This window comes from Xenopus tropicalis, chromosome 1, assembly GCF_000004195.4.
Source record: "Xenopus tropicalis strain Nigerian chromosome 1, UCB_Xtro_10.0, whole genome shotgun sequence".
Lineage (NCBI taxonomy): Eukaryota > Metazoa > Chordata > Amphibia > Anura > Pipidae > Xenopus > Xenopus tropicalis.
In genome coordinates, this window is record NC_030677.2 from 47,386,042 (window position 1) to 47,395,889 (window position 9,848).

Consider the following 9,848-nt stretch of genomic DNA (forward strand, 5'->3'; position numbering starts at 1 on the left):
CTGTTTTAGGGACTGTTGCACAATGGTCTTGTTATGCAAGTTAAGCTCAGTGGCTTTTGTCAGGAAGTATAGCTTATGGTTCTGTGTTAGTGAGTGTAGCTCAATGGTCTGGTTCAGTGAGTGTAGCTCAGTGGTCTTCTTCAGTGACTTTAGCTCAGTGATATGGGTCAGTGGATGTAGCTCAGTGGTCTTAGTCTGGAAATGTAGGTCATTGGTGTAGTTCATGAAGTGCTCAGTGGTGTTGTTCATGGATTGTAGCTCAATAGTCTGGTGTTTGAATTTGACCTTAGTGGTCTGGTGTATGGAGTTTAGATCAGTGGTGTATTTTCAGTGAGTACAGTTCAGTGGTATGGTGTAACTGAATGGTCTGCTTCAGTGAGTGTAACTCAGTGGTCTGGTTTAGTGATAGTATCACAAAGGTCTGGGTCAGCGAGTTTATCTGAATAGTCTTGGTCAGAGGCTTTAGCCTAAAGGTTTGGTTCTGTCAATTTAGCTTAATTGTCTCAATCAGTGAGTATTGTGAGTCTAGCTCAATGATATGGATCAGTGCATGTAGCTCAATAGTCTGGGTCAGAGAGTTTAGTTCAGTGTTCTAGGTCAGCAGATGTACAGTAGCTCAATGGTCTTGTTCATGGAGTGCAGCTCAGTGTCTGGTGTATGAAGTGCAGCTGAGTGACCTGTTTAAGTGGGTTTATTTCTACGATCTTTTTCATAGAGTGTAGCTTCAAGGTCTGGTTCAGTGAGCGCAGCTTGATTTAAGTAAATGTAGCTCAGTGGTCTGGTACATTGAATGCAGATTAAGGGTTTGGTTTGTTAGTGGAGCTCAGTCTAAATTAGCAAGTGTAGCTCAATGGTTTGGATTAGCAAGTGATGCTGAACAGTCTGGTGTATAGAGATCAGCTCAATGGTCTACTGCTTGGTGAATAGTTCAATAGCATGGCCTAGGGCTTTGGTTCAGTGAGTTTTGCTCAATGGTCTGGTCCGGTGAGTATAGCTCAATGGTCTGGTTCAGCAAGTGTAGCTCAATGCTCGGTTCAGCAAGTGTAGCTCAATGCTCGGTTCAGCGAGTGTAGCTCAATGCTCGGTTCAGCGAGTGTAGCTCAATTGTCAAGGTTATCAAGTGTAGTTCAATTTTCTAGCGAATGTAGTGAAGCGCATTGTTTTGAAGTATTGAATGCAGTTCATATTTGCTTCAGTGAGTGCAGCTAAATGGTCTAGGGTATGTAGTGCAGCTCAATAGTCTGATTCATTGAGATTAGCACAATGGTCTGCTGAATGGTCTGGGCCATCAAGTTTAGCTCAACAGTCTAGCTCAATGGCATGAGTCAGTGAGTGTAGCTCAATGGTCTAGTTCAGCGAGTATAACTCAGTGGTCTGTTTCAGTGTGTTTTGTTCAGTGGTCTGGATTAGCAAGTGGGGCTCAATAGTCTGGGACAGAAGAAATGAGCTCAATAGTCTTGGTTAGTTTGTTTAGATCAATAGTTACAAGTGTAACTTTATTGACTCAAGCCTAGCTCAGTGGTCTGGCTCAGTAGTCTAGGTCAGCAAATTTAGCTTAATGGTCGAGTGTAGCTCATGGATCAGCGCGTGTAGCTCATTGGTCTGGGTCAGTGTAGCACAACAGTCCTAGTTAGTGATTGTAATTCTGTGGTCTGGTGAATTAAGTGTAGTTCTATGATCTAATGTATAGAGAATAGCTTAATGGTCTGGTTCAATGAGTATAGCTTAATGGTGTGGATCATTTAGTGTAGGTCAATGATCTGGATCAGCTTGTGCTCTGGGTCAGTGTCACTTACTGATCTGAGATATGAAGTGCAGCTCAGTGTTCTGGCATGTGGAGTTCAGCTCTAGTCTGGTTTAGTTAGTGCAGCTAAATGTTATGGGTCATCGAGTCAAGCTCAATGTTCTGGTTCAGTAGTTTAGGTCTGTGAGTCTAGCTTAACTGATCTGGTGTATGGAGTGTAGCTCAATGGTCTAGAGTATGTAGTTTAGCTCAGTTGTCTCATTCTGAGAGTAGGTCAATGGTCATGTTCAGTTAGTGTAGGTGAATGGTTTGGGTCAGCAAGTGTAGCTCTCAATGGTCTAGTTTAGTGAGTGTAGCTTAATGGTCTGGGCCAGTGAGAGTAGATCTGTGGTCTTGGTCTGCAAGTGTAACTACATGGTCTGGGTCAGTGAATGTTACTCAATCATCTGGGTCAGCAAGTGATGCTGAATAGTTGGTTGTATGGATAGCAGCTTAATTATCTACTAGCGAAATGGTCTGGTTTAGCATGTGTGGCTGGGTCATCACGTGTGGTCAGCTTATTGTTAAACTCAGCGGTCTTGATTAGCGAGTGTAGCTTAGTGGTCTGGGTTACGAGTGTAGCTCGTGGAGATTAGATTAATGGTCTGGTTTAGTGAGTGTAACTCTATGGTCTTCTTCAGTTAGTGTAGCCCAGTGGTCTGGGTCAGCGAGTGTAACTCAGTGGTCCATGGATCGTAGCTCAATAGTCTGGTGTCTGAATTATACCTTAGTGGTCTGGTGTATGGGGTCTAGATCAATGGTGTCTTTTCGTGAGCTCAGTTGTCTGGTTCAGCAAGTGTAGGTCAGTGTTTTCAGGTGTAGCTCAATGGTCTAGTATATGGAGTGCAGCTCAATGGTCTGGGTCAAAGAGTGTAGCTCAATGGTCTTGTTTAGTGAGTGTCACTCAATGGTCCAGGAGTTTAGCTCAATAGCCTTATGTATGCAGTGTAGCTCAATAATCTGGGTTAGTGAGTGTACCTTAATGGTTTGAGTCAATGAGCGCAGCTCAGTGGTATAGGTCAGCAAGCACAACGCAATGGCATTGGTAAGCAAGAGCAGCTCTATTCTGTAGAGTACACTTCATTGGTCAGGTTTAGTGAGTTCATCTTAGTGTTCTGGATTAGCGAGTGTAGCTCAATGGTCAGGTGCAAATGAGAATCTGTTCCCCAAGCCCACATAGGGGCAAACAGAATATTAATACAAATCAATCAATTACTCAATGCACACTTACTAACCACAAAGAGGCAGCAAATGGTATGTTTTTTTTTTAACTTCAGGCATTTATTGAATTTTAATTTTCACAGGATTAGTATATACAATGCTTGAGTAACAGTATTGCAATATTAGTTACACAATAATAGCATCGTAGACATTTATCACATAGTATAGCATAGCAACAATATGTTATGGTTTAACCCATTTGAGTCATAAACTGATTTTGCCCCAGCATCACACAGTGAGGTTGCAGCTTAAGTAACCCAGTCCAGCCATTTATCCCATATTCTGTGATATTTTTTGGGGCTACCCCTCTTTCAATAGATAAGATTCTCCAGGGTGGATATATACGTTTAACTTCTAAAACCCATTGGGATGAATTGGGGGTTGTGGACGGCTTCCATTTCCTTGTAATGGGCTTCTTTGCTGTGAATAGTGCTTCATTATTAAAGGTGCTTTAATTCCTATACCCAGCACTGTGTCTATGGTATCGAAGACCTCTTTCCAACATGTTGCTAATACTGAACATTCCCAAACCATGTGTATAAAGGTGGCTTGTTGTGTACCACACCTAGGGCGTTCTGAGGGGGATCCTGGGAACAGTTTGTGTAGTTTGGCAGGATAACAGTAGGCTCTATGAAGGAAATATAATTGGATCATGCGGTCTCTATAGTTCAGGGATATCAATAAAGGGGATTCCAACATCTGATCCCATTCGTCATCATCACATCGGCCTATATCTCCTTCCGATTGATCTCTAAGGGTTTTGAGAGGCTTATTATGCGGTTTAGTATGAAGTTCTTGATACAAATTAGAGATAAGGCCTCTAGTTGAGCCTTGCTGTAGGCGGTCAGTTAGCGAATATTGGGCAAGGAGGATGGTGTTTTTATTGTTTTGTGAATTTAGACATCTTTTAACTTGGATGTATTTCAACCATTGATGTGCAGGTAAGTGAAATAGTTGCTTGAGGGTGTCAAAAGAAGCTACAGAAGCTCCTTGCCAGACATCTCCTGTAGTGCAAATGCCACACCTTTCCCATACGGGGTTACCCCCTAATTTGGCTACGTTTGGAAAATATAGATTTTCCCATAGGGGATAGTATGTTCTTAAATTGCATAATATGTAGCGTTTTTTGCCGGATTTGATGTACATGCATAATAACCTGGTTGGGGTAAGCTATTGGTTGAGGTCTTTTAATAAGTAGCCTCTGAAAGGGGGTATGGCATGTCCCTAGCAAGGCTTTATATAGATGGTACAGTGACTGATGGCTTGCATCCTCAACCCAAGTTGCTATGTGGCTTAGTTGAGCTGCTATATAGTATAGATATATATTTGGGAATGCTGCTCCCCCTTGGGATTTGCCTTTAATCAGAGTATTCAGGATTTAGCAATGACGAGTACCAGCCCATATTAGTTGTCTAAATATTGTATCTAGTGTAGTAAAAGAACCCTTTTTAATGACACACGGGGCTTGGAGGAGGGCATACGTTAGTTTAGGAAGGAGTATCATTTTGATCAGATGTATTCTGCCCATTGGGACAATTAGGAGAGATTCCCAGGCTTTATTTTTCTTTTGTATATAGTTTTTAACCGGTAGTACATTTAGGTTGTAGTATTTGGATAGGGGGAGTTTAATTACAATGCCTAGGTAAGTGAATTGCTGAACCATAGGGAGAAATATGTATTCTAACATCTATAGCCATGGACTTCCTGCTTTGCCATGGTCACATGCCCCCTGTCCAGTCTGGTGGTTTCAACCGCCATTGAGCTGTCATTTTAGGTAGATGAGCAGAATGGCAAGCAGCCTATTTCTTCAGCAGCCGGGCCCTTGCAAATTGGATAAAGGACAGCACTTTATAATAAACCATAAATGGAGACAACACAATTAAATGGAGACCACACAAACTATATGGTGGGGATAAAAGGCCGCAGCAGCTTTATTGATCTAAATGTATCACAACAATGAATATAACTATTCCATTGTTACCGTATGAAACCATCCATTGAAACAGCCAGCCCCTGATAACCAAGAAACACAGCAGGCCGCCTTGTAACCATGCAAAAATTTCCCTCCAAACACAAGCTTCAGATACCATAACCTTAGCTGCGACAATACCCTTTTTTTTTTTTTTAATATAATCTTTATTAAACATTTAAGTAAAATTAACAATGATAGGGTGGGTGGGCGGGTTGGACACCTCTCCAGCTCTTCCCAAGGCTGTCCCACGCCGAATAGCAGGTATCCCACAGGAATTCTCCTTTTTATACTCCTTTTATACTTTTCCCGCTCTTTTCCCGTTGCTACCACCTGACCCTGCTTAACAACCAATAGGCTTACTGTAAATAGAGTCCCTTACACTGTGCTCACCCACACTATACTGTAATGTTGTCTGTCACTTTCCCATGACCCTGCCGGCTTATAGCCTACAGGTCCCAGGAGATGAAAAACAAGGAAAGAAAAGGAGAAAGGTGAGAGTGAAGATTGTGATTTTGTGGCAGCTTTTGTTTTGACAATATATGTTTTGGGAAAAGTTTTTCCATTTTCTGGACTAAATCTTCAGTTGGGATAAACCATTTGTCAGTGAATAGGGGGTTGGTTTGATAAACTGCATGCATAAAGCATATCAGATGATAGCACTTATTGTTATTGGAGGAGAGGATAGCCGCTGCTAAGAAAAAAAACATTTCATTTGTCAGGGGAAGTATTTTGAAATGGCAGAATTCAGCAAACTGGTGCATATATACCTGCACTGTTATTATGGGATGCTGCGGGCAATGTCAGCAGACAACTGGTATTCGACCGCCACACTGCTGTCATGCTGAGTAGGCAAAGGGACAGTGAGAGAGAGAGACTGGCACACAGCAACTTTTTTAACTAATTTTGGGCACAGGTCTTCAAAAAATCCTAAAATCTGAGGAGATAGAAATGAAGAGGAGGAAAAAGTCTGGTAGAGAACAGAGTGAGATTTGTTGAAAAGCAGAATCAAAGAAGAACATGCAAGGAGTGAAGCAAGTAAGTTGCAATATTATTTTCTGTTTATTTATAGGTTGCATTTTTCAAGTTTTTCTTGTAAAATTAATGGCATTTTGTACACTGATTTTATAACTGCTTTTGTTTTGACAACTTTTGTCATTGTGGGGCTATTATTTTTTTCAGTTAGGAAAAATTATAATAAATAGGAGGTTGTGTTTTCAAACAAGGTGCTGCATCACATGGGCAATGCAAAGCCATTTTATTTGCATGGGGTGGTATTTAAAGGAACAGTTCAGTGTTCTTTACATTTTTCTTGTAAATTTACTAGCATTTTGTACACTCATTTTGGGGCTATTTTTACCATTTTGTTGGCTTAGTTTAGAGTTTGGATAAACCATTTTTCAATGAATAGGAGGAATGTTTATTGAACTACATATATGCAGTAATAAGATACTGTTTTTTAAGTGCCACAGATCTACCATATTGAGAAGGTTAGTGGACGGTGTAAACAATTCTTTCATATTTTCCTAGGTAATTTTGGGAATGCACGCTTAATTGGTACAAAGAAGATGAATTGAAGATGGAGAAAGAGGAGGACAGAGGAGAGAAACAGACAGTTGAGCGGTACAGGTAAAGTTAATCTACTCTCTTTATATAGAAAAATTGTGTAATCATAAAAAAATTATTTATATAATAATCAAGAAATGTATTGCACATTATTTTTCCAATCTTTAATTATCCAAAATTATCTATACAGTAGTGTGTATATGTATATATATATATACACACACTACTATACAGACTACTATGTTGCTTAAGTAAAGAGGTCCAGCATTCCCAGCCTCTACCTAACCTGCGCAGAAGGACCTCTTTGGTTCAACCTGTCATGTTATTCCCTGCAAAGGGACCTAATATTTTGAAGCCGCATCACTGAAATTGTCTATTTATCTATTAGTCTAAGCCTATATCAATCTATTGCCTAATCAATAAATGTATTAAAAAACATATATTCAGAATGTGGTTAAAAAAGTGTTGTTAGATAGATAATAGATAAATAGTATATAAATATGTATACATATATGTTTATATATATATATATATATATATATAAAGCAAAATAGGAAGAATGCCGCACTCACGGGGCTTAGTGTAGAAAAAAATCGAGTAGTTTATTCAAACAAAAACCTAACGTTTCGGCTGGAACCTCAGCCTTTCTAAACTTTGAGAAATGGCTGAGGTTCCAGCCGAAACGTTAGGTTTTCGTTTGAATAAACTACTCGATTTTTTCTACACTAAGACCTGTGAGTGCGGCATTCTTCCTATTTTGCTTTCTATACTATGGCTTCAATACTGCACCCAGGCTATCTTTGACTACATCAGACGTGAGTGCCTGTTGCCTGGACTTTTGTTTATATATATATATATATATATATGAAACAGTTTCTCTGTCTAGGCCTATATGAATCTTTTGCCTAATCAATGGTTCAGCGAGTTTAAAGCAATGTTCTGGTTCACTGATTGTAGTTCACTAGTCTGGTTCAGGGATTGCAGTTCATTGTCCTGGTTCATGGAGTGTAGCTCAGTGGTCTGGTGTATGGAGTGTAGCTCAAAAGCCTTTTTAACTCAGTATTAACTCAGTGGTCTGGTTCAGGGAATGCAGCTAAATGGTTTAGCTCAATTATCTGTTGTATGGAGTGTATCTGAATTGTCTGTCAGCGAGTATAGCTCAGTGGCGCAAGTCAGTAAGTGTAGCTCAATGGCCTGGTGTATGGAGTGCAGGTCAATGGTCTAATGTATGGAGGTTAGAATAATGATCTGGTTTAGAGAATGTAATTCAATGGTCTTAGGAATAATTTTATGGTTGGGGGTCACCACAACATGAGGAAGTATATTAAAGGGTTGCAGCATTAGGAAGGTTAAAAAGCACTGGGCCAGTGTATGAAGTGTAGCCGAGTGGTCTGTTTTAGGTAGTGTATCTCAACGGTCTGTTTAATGTAGTTCTGATTAATGGTCTGATTTATGCTGTGTAGCTCAATAGTCTGGTTCATGGAGTTTAGCTTAAAGGTCTGGTTCAGTGAGTGCTGCTCAATAATTTGGTTTAGCGAATGTAGTTCAATAGTCTGGGCCAGCACGTTTAGCTCAGTGGACTGGTTTCTGGAGTGTAGCTCAGATTTCTAGTTCATGGAGTGTACAGTAGCTCAATTGTCTGCTGTATGGAGTGTAGCTCAGTGGTCTCATGTATGGATTGTAGCTAAGTGATCTGTTTTAGGGAGTGCATCTCAATAGTCTGGTTAATGTAGTGTAGCTCAAAGGTCTGGTTCAGTGAGTGCAGCTCAGTGAATTTAGTTTAATGTTCTGTTACATAGAGTCCAACTTAAGGTTTTGTTCACTTAGTGTAGCTCAGTGGTCTACGTTAGTAAACGTAGCTCAATGGTCTGGTTCAGTGAATGTAGCTCATTGGTCTGGGTTAGTGAGTGTAACTTATTAGGTTGACATATGGAGTGCTGCCCAGTGTTTTATGGTGTGGAGTGCAGCTGAATTGTTCGGTTAATGGAGTATAGCTTAATAGTCACGTTCAGTGAGTGTAGGTCAAGAGTTTGGTTCATTGAGTGTTACTCCATTGTTTAAGTCAGCAACTGTAGCTCAATAGTTTCAGTAAGTAAATCTCACTGGTCTGGTGTATGGGAGTGCAGCACAATCGTCTGGGGATAGCATGCAGCTCAGTGCTCTGGTTCAGGGAGTGCAGCTTAATGGTCTGGCTTAGTAAATGTAGTTCAGTGGCCTTGTTCATGCAGTGAAGCTCAATGGCCCGATTCATAGAGTGTTAGCTCAATGGTCTCATTCTCTGAGTGCAGTTCAAGGGTTTGGTTCAGTGACTGAAGCTCAATGGACTAGGTCAGTGAGTGTAGCTGAATGGGCTGGTGTATGGAGTGCAGCTTAATGAAAAATAAAGCGCGTTTAGCTCAGTTGTCTGGGACAGTGAGTGTAGCTCAGTTGTCTGGGACAGTGAGCGTAGCTCAGCGGTCTGGGTCACCGAGTGTAGTCAGCGGTCTGTTTTATGGAGTGTAGCTCCATGGTCTGGTTAATGAAGTGTAGCTCAGTTGTCTGATGTATGCATTGTAGCTTAGTGATCTGTTTTAGGGAGTTTGTCTGAATGGTTTGGTTCATGTAGTGTAGCTCAATGGTCTGGTTTATGCAGTGTAGCTTAATGGTCCGGTTTATGGAGAATAGCTCAAAGGAGTGGTTCAGTGAGTGTTTATATTAGTGAGTATAACTCACTGGTCTGTTTCAGTGTGTGTGGCTCAGTGGTCTAAGGTAGGTAGTGCAGCTCATTTGTCTGATTTAGTGAGTTTAGCTTAATGATCATGTTCAATGAGTGTAGCTGAATTGTTTGGGTCTGAGAGTCTAGCTCAGCGGTCTGATTCAATGAGTGTAGCTCAGTGGTCTGGGTCAGCAATTGATGCTGAATTGTCTGGTGTCTACTGTATGGCGTATAGCTCAGCAGTCTAGCTTAGTAAGTGTAACTCAATGGTCTGGTTCAGTGAGTGTAGCTTAAAGGTGTGGTTTAGTGAGTGTAGCTCAATGGTCTTGGTTAGTAAGAGTAGCTATATGGTCTGGGTCAGTCAATATAGCTCAGTTATGTAAGTAACCAAGGGTAGTTTAATGTTCTTGTGAATTGAGTGCATTTCAGTGTTTTAAGGTATGGAGTGCAGCTCAGTGGTCTACTTCATTGAGTGTAATGTAATGGACCAGGTCAATGAGTGTAGCTTAATGGTCTGGGTCATTGAGTGTAGCTTAATGGTCTGGGTCATTGAGTGTAGCTTAATGGCTTGGATCATGGAGTTTAGCTCAGCATTTTGTTGTAGAGAGTGCTGC

At 40.8% G+C, this 9,848-nt stretch overlaps 1 long non-coding RNA gene across 1 annotated transcript; it reads left to right on the plus strand.

The window, feature by feature from the left end:
* Positions 1–5,367: 5,367 nt before the first annotated feature.
* On the plus strand, positions 5,368–6,596 carry LOC116408296. Its single transcript, XR_004220855.1, has 3 exons — positions 5,368–5,467; positions 5,890–6,011; positions 6,504–6,596. It is a non-coding gene; the product is annotated as an uncharacterized LOC116408296 (long non-coding RNA).
* The last annotated feature ends 3,252 nt before the right edge of the window (positions 6,597–9,848 follow it).